An 8,015-nucleotide genomic window follows, 5' to 3' on the forward strand; every position below is an offset into this window, starting at 1 on the left:
AAGCCATAGGCTAATATCTTTAGCTAAATTTTCTTTTATAAAAGAAAATATTGTGAGAAAGTGTGCACATGAAAAAAAAAAAAAAGGAAGCGCCTAAACAGCCTTTTTAAGCATGGCACTTTCATAATCATTAAACCAATCCCACTTAGTGGAATTTATGCATTCACAGTTCTTATCACTTAATCAATTCTTAAGGTTTCCTCATGGCAAAGATTAAGCTGTAATAGTTTAATGAGGAAAGATATATTTAAACCATAGCACGCATAACTGAAAGTTATAACATCTGTCCTTTTATTGTTTGAATCAGTTTACTATTTTTGAATAAAACAATCTATTTTTCTTAAAAATTCATTATGACTTCATGATGACTTCATGGTTGTAGCTTCTGGCATTTCTGGGAACCATAATCTTAGTGTCACATATAGCTTGGCACTAAACAGAAGCTGTGAATTGTAGACATAAGTAAGACCTTATCAACAAGAAAGAAACCATGTCTAGTACTAGAAACATAGCTAGCTACCCAAGGCAAGTGAAGACATATATCACAAAGGAGACTATACAACCACGAGCTTCCTAAATCATAATCCGTAACTACATTTTGAGTATTTGTCTTTATACACACAGATAAGTATCATTTTCAGCACTCATAAAAGATACCTTACTTTGCATTGGAAACTTCTTGTAGCAAAGGAAAAATCTCTTTAATGGAAAGAGACCATAACAGAAGACATATTCTTAAATTAAAAAGATTTATATGCAGGTTCTGAATCAGAAAGCAAAAATTATTCAGAGGAATTTCAATACTTTACACTATCTTACATCATCTGAATTTGTTTTGTATTCTGGAATACTTAATTTCCCCCTACTTTTCCCTTAATATTTCCTAATGAATGTGGAGAAATTGCTAATAAAAACAAAAATACAATAAAAGATTCATTGATCCAGAAGTTGCATTCATAAGACAGAAAGTTGCTATTTTACTTAAATGATAAGAACAGTTGAGGCTACCTAGTCTTATGGAGTGCTTACTGTGAAATAGGTACCAATCCAAATAGCTACATACAGTAACTTCCAGTTCTCTAAATAGTCCATCATTAAGTAATCAAACAAAACAGTTTTTAAGTTAAATAAATGAAGGTTTCTTGTCCTTATTTTGAAAAGGCAAATTAAACTTCAAAGTCTAACATAATTAGTAGAACTGGGATTTAACCCAAGACATATGATATCAAAAGATAAAGCCTTTAATTTTAAATACCATCTATGAATGATAACATAGGTATTGTACACAGTTTATCTGATTTGCTTATGGTGGATAGACCACCACACCTTATTTTCCAAAGAACTCAAAGCCACACACAGAATGTGCTATATATACACAACCTGTTTACAAAACTTGTCTTGTTGGACACCTTCATTTAGTTTTCTCATTTTTAAAATCTATTTTATTTATTTTAATCTTTTTTTTTTTTTTTTCAACAGTCCAGTTATTTCTCTCTGGTCTACACTCTGTCCATTCCTCATCCCATTCCTCTTGCCCATCTCCAAGAGGATGTCCCCATGATCGCCCCTCACTCCATCACAACTCCCCCTCCCTGGGGCCCCCAAATCTCCCGGGTTAGGTTCATCTTCTTTCACTGGGGCTACATCCTTGCAGTCCTGGACTGCATATATGTCTCAGGGATCTCATATCACCTTGTAGCCAGAACCTGTCTGGTTGGTGGCCACCTTAAAATGTAAGAAATTAAGTCAGATTTTTGTTGGACCCATGCCTTTTTCCACCTAAGTAAATGACCAGCGTCATGTCCTCCCACAGAAAATTAAGATGCTTAACGTGTAGTTCATAATATATATACAAGCTCTGCAATTACTTTTCTTTCTTGGGTCCTTTATCTCCTCTTTTGAGTGTGTTTCAAGGCCTAATCTGAACAAAATATGGATATTGTTCTGAAATGGCAGAACTCTGCTTCTTCCCCCATTTCCTCAGTTTCCTATCTACATTCTTTACAGGGCAATTGGGGTCTCTTGGGCTTTTCTAAATCTCTGTAATGCTCCTTGTTGTTGTCCTTGTTCATCTCATTGGGCAGTCATGTTGGGTAAGACTTTATGCCTTTGTAGCTTCTAATGTTACTAGGAAATACAGTTGTACTGTAAAATCTGATTTTCTGTTTTTCATGATGGATCAGAAAATGTGATTTTACCAATTTCCTTGTATGTAATGGATATTTTTTTTTACATTTGCAAATCGTTGTCTCCTTTCCAGGTCCCCCTCCGAAAAACCCTTATCCCTCCCCTCCCCCTGCTTTTGATGGTGCTCACCCACCTCCCCACTCCTGCCTCCCCACCTGGCATTTCCCCTGAGGCATAGAGCGCTTTACAGGACCAAAAGGGTCTCTTCCCCGTGATGCCCAACAAGGCATCTTGTGCAACTTTATGTCTGGCTGGAGCCATGGGTCCTCAGGTACTCTCTTTGGTTGATGTTTTAGTTCCTGGGATCTCTGGGGGGTATGGTTGATTATATTGTTGATCTTCCTATGGGATTGCAAACCCCTTCAACCACCTCAGTCCTTTCTCTAACTCCTCCATTGTGGACCCTGTTCTCAGTCCAATGGTTGGCTGTAAGATCCTCCTCTGAATTTTCTTGATTTTTTGCAAAGTTGACTATTTAAGTAAAACTATCCAAACAGAGTTTCTTCACTGAGTTTTGGATAAATCTAGTTGGCTCTTGAGACACAAACTGAAATTAACTTCTTCTATTCTGGTATCAGCATTTTTGTTTACAAATTTGGGATCCAGTTGGCATTTCCTCAGTTTTGTTTTATTTTGTTTTGTTTTGTTTATTTGTTTTATTCAAAAAGTAGTGAGGCTTCTTTCCAAGACAGACATATTGTCCCAAATACTACTTGTAGTTAACATTGTACTGTTGAAAAGGAATAAAGACTTCATTTCTATTTACAAAATTATGATTATGGGATGCATCTAAGTGAAGAAAAAAATGTTGGGTATCTTCAACATATGTGCTTTCCTCCTTGTTATTTTCATAAATCCATTTTTCTTGTGATTTGTGAAGTGAAGTGGGGTAGTTTTCTTTACCCTTTGTAATTAGTCATTAGGGCTTTTCTGCATTATTCCTGCTGCCTGGCCCTTTGGCCCATCAGGAACATAACTCCAGGGTCAGACTTTTCAGGGTTTGGAAATAATGTTTGAATTGAAAAGCTAATTAACCTTTAGCTGGTTATTTTCAGCTCAGAACCTCAGTTTCCTGGCTTCCAAAGGAGAATAATTGGTGGTACTTTTCATCTCAGGTGTGCTATTTGTATTAAAACACACTTAAAATCTCAAACAATTCTTGTCACTGAATAGATTAGATTACATGATCACTCTGTAATTTAGTTAATTTTTAATTTTTCTATATATAAAAAGATATATATTTATTCCACATAGAATCATTTATCAATTATCGACTGATCAATTTAGATCTGTCATATAAACAAATGAGATAATCGTCCTGTATCTGATTTTAGCTGATAGTTCAACTGATTTCACTTATATAATTCTTTTCTTTTTAAACAAATTGTCTCTAAATAGTCATCTAATAACTTTTTCTCAAAGGTTGCTATGAGTTAACATCAAATAGCATTACAAGAACTTGGCCTACTTATTCCTTTCTTAAACCAGATCACACATATATAGCCAGTCTTATATTGGGAGTTTTGCAATGATTAATATATTTCTAAAAATCCAGCAAAAACTGAAAATATTTTAGTAAAAGCATAGAAATAATATTCTATGAATTTTGATTATTAAAATTATGAAAGAAATATATAATTGCTAAATAAAATTTCCTAAGACCTATTTAGTGAAACTTTACTCTTTAAAGGGGAAAATTTCAAAAAAATCAAGCATTAGTTAGAACCTGTAATTTTTGAATAATTAAAAATTATCAATATTCATTTATTCTTATGACTACCCCAAATTTGGGTTGTTCTATTATTTTTTTGATTATATTATTTTCCTTAATATTGTCCAGAAATGAAGATCACCCACATTAATATTTCCCTCTTAAGGGCTGATTGCAATATTATGCAAAGTCAGACTCACTGAAAATACTTGAAAGACAGGGTGCTGAATAGTGTCTTTCCAAATCACTCCAGATGTGGGGAACATCCTTTGAAATGCCAAATGCTTGATTTTGAATGCCCTATTAATATGCACTTACAGTGTTGATGAGCTATATTCTAATATAAATTGTGAATTGTTTTAGGTGTGTTCTTCAACTTCAGTTCTAATTACAATGTAGTCAACTCTGATTATCCATTGTAACAGTGGCATGGGCAGCAAAGACAAAACAAAATTCATGAATTTTCCCCATGCTTTCACTTTTTTCCACAATCAACCTTTTATTTGCCCTCCCACAAAATCATTTCCCTCCCACTAATGTAAGCAATGAATACTGCAATAAACTAAATGTAAGGTACCATTAGTAGTATAAGCCCACCAATGGTTGAATATTTATAATGTTATGATATTTCTATGTATTCATACGAAAAAGATTTCAGTTGTAAACGGCAATATTTCCAGGGTGACTCTATTGCATATTTTGACATGTGATAATATCAGTTTTATTATATATTCAGAGCTATCTACTGTGACTATTCATCCTACAAGCATACATCTATATAAATTATGGGCTTACAAAGAAAATTTATGTATGATTGCATCTATGTCACAAAAACTTTTTTCCTTTCTATTGTTTAAGTTGGGTACAACATGAAAAAAATGCCTAATTCTAACTTAAAATAATCCATTAATTATGGGCAATTAACTGGTAGAATATAAATGCAAAACATTGACATTTTCTTCCTTCTAGAACTGGGTAGAAAATATGAGTAAATAATACCCTTAGACTAACATTTTGATAAGGAAAATTTTCCATAGGTTAAATAAAACAACATTGGTAAATTATTTTAAAAAGTAAGTGATCCAGCAGGAATTGAGCATCAATATTGGACAACACATTGAATCCTGAGGATTTATGAAGATATGACATACTCATTAAAGAATTTGCCAGAAAGTTGCTCAACATAGGAAAGTTAAAATAGGGAGTAGAAGAAGAACGCATGTCCCCCAAAGATTGCAAGAGTCATCAGTCATGCTAATTTTTAATTAGAACATACATGCTAAATTTTCATTCTAAGAAATTCGATTGTAGAATGAGATACTAATTAGTCATTTTTAGAGTAAAAATGAGAACCACATTCTGTACGGTATGTAGTCTAGGAGATATTAAAACTTTTAGTGACTGTATCAACAATTTGCTCTCTGGAGTCTACTATTTGCCATTCTCTAGAGAGCTAAGTCTCAACAAATGATTCCATCTTCAATAGTAAACAGAATAAAATCTCCTTAAGGTTTATCTTTGTAATGTCATCTTCTGAGGTTGATATTTACATCTACAGTGAGGTGTTGGTTGGATTTTTAAGACATATCTTGTCACCTAACCTCCTCCTCTCAACTGTATCCATTTCTGCCTCTGCATGCAACTGTTCAACTATCTTTTACCTTTTCGTATTCTGATTCACTGTGGAATATCATTCCAGAAAGTACAGGAATTAAATCCAAAACTAAAAGAGATGCTTTCATATTCTAGTAATAAATACAAATAGACCATAATATTACTATGTGTGTTATATTAAAAGAGTATATAAACTTTTTTTTCCAATAATATCATAAATTTATGAAAGTTAATGGTGTGAAAGAAATGAGGTAAAGGAATGGAGGAAAGAAGAGATGCAAGAGACAGAGATGCAAGAGGAGATACAAAGAATGAGAGAGAGTGAGAGAGAGGAACTTTTAATTTCCCAATCACCCTTCAATGGATGTTAGATCTCTTGCAGACATACCAACTAACTTGTTTTTTGCTCCAGAATATCTTCGGTTTTCTGTTCATCGGTTTCAGTTCATTGACAAAGACTCCTAAAATGTCTCTGTCCACTTGAAAAACCTGAAGTTGTACCCGAGAAGTTTCAGATGAATTTACAGAAACAGACGTGACACACACATGGGAGAGTAAAAGCTTTCAGTTGTACCCATGTGAAATAATAGGGAACTGCCTGGTAGGAAGCAAGGAGGCAGAGGAACTTAATGTATCCAGAAGAGGAAAAAAAAGTTTGTCACTAAATGGCATCCCAATAATGGAAAAGGTAATAAATAACTAATATGTTTCATTGAAACTTTAAAATCTGTTAATATCTACAGTATGTAGTAGGTGAGAGATAGAGATCTGTGCAGAATCTCATTAATGAATAAAATGTCTGTTTGTCACTCTCTTTCCAAGAAGGGCCAGAGAACATATACTGACTCTATACCACGTTTTAGCACAAAGCACAATGGTACTCTCTGTCTCATATTGAAAAATATTTCTATACAGAGAAGGAAAAATCTGTAGAGATTTGCGGGAGCCCATCACAGCTGTGCCAGCATATGGCAAGCTGATTAATACATGTGTCAGTAGTAATAATGAGCCATGAGAAAATGCTATTTATATAAACTGTTTATTTTTTGAAATGTTGGTTTTTCTTCACTCCAATTTGCTTTTTAAATTTTCCTAATTTATCCAAGGCCAAAATATTTGGACTTAAGGATGTAGGTCCGTAGCAGAGTGCTTGCCTGTCATACACATATGTGCTGGTTCAAACCCCAGCATTCAGTTGTAGATAACTTAATAGCATGCACAGATGCTGAACTGTATCTCCATCATTAAAAAAGGAGACTTTGATTTTTTCAAAAAAATATTTTATTTAAAGTTTAGGAAATTAGTAAACATAGTCCACATATTCTGACTAATAGTCAGATTTTTTTTCCTATGGGATTTTACCTTTTTATATTAAAGACATCATACAGCAACTATGTACACAGCCTTTCATTAAAAAAAATGTTGCTCCTTTCTAAATGCCAATGTAAGTTAAATATTACATTACTTTTACAGTATAAAGGTTTTTGATGATTATTACTTCAATAATTGAGGCGATCCTCTTTTTAGACACTAGATATGCATTTTCAATAACTGTATAGTACCTCCAGCAGCTCACACTGCTTGTGAGGCACACAATGTCTCATAAATCATAATTAAATTTTTTTTGCTCCATTTTTTTGTCCTCCTCCGAAAACTGAAATAGAAGAGATCTGGGTAAAGGTAAATTTCAGTAGCAGTTATAAACTGGAAAAATAAATAAATATTAACAGAAATTCAGAAAATGACATTATGAAGCATAAGGTTTATTAACTCTGAATCGACATGTGTTCAGGAAAAAGGCCTGCTGATTGCAGTACAGGAGAAGCTAAGAGAAATGAGGCATGTATCAGCTATGCTGCGGTTCGACGAGAAAGAAAGGTATATATATACACATCAGATGTTCATATAGAGTTAATGGTACAAGTGCTCGTTGGGAAGTTAAATACCCAGAATGGTCACCAGCCAAAATTAAGGACTCTCAATAAAATTTGAGTATCAGATAAAAAATACATAACTTGGATCACAGTCATATCAAAACACCTTTCTTTACTCTAGTTGTTTTGCAGTATCTACTCTGTGTTTACTTGATAATTCTGTGACTCTTTCCTCTCCAAGTGTCAAGTATCAAGGGTAAAAGATAAAGTAAATAAGTGTTCCTAAAGCCTTCTGCTATCTTTTTAAATGTGCATGGCTCTTGCACAACATCTTTTTGTATGTAAAATTAATTTACATATTAAGTAATGCGTTTAAACTGAGAGGGCTAAAACTACTTTTAACTATTTTATTCTTTCCTCACTACCTTTTATGTACCATCACCAATCCTGTCATGTAAAATTCATTCTTTCTTTGTTGTCATCCTAAACAACTAAGGAAAAATGTGCATCTAAAACACATAGAAAAGCATATGCATAGGCACAAAATTGAAATATTCTAAACAAACCAACAGGATGCTTGAGGAACCTTAAAGATTTAAAGGAAAAGGAAACTTTAAATTGCCCCACAT

This window comes from Rattus rattus, chromosome 10, assembly GCF_011064425.1.
Source record: "Rattus rattus isolate New Zealand chromosome 10, Rrattus_CSIRO_v1, whole genome shotgun sequence".
Classification (NCBI taxonomy): domain Eukaryota; kingdom Metazoa; phylum Chordata; class Mammalia; order Rodentia; family Muridae; genus Rattus; species Rattus rattus.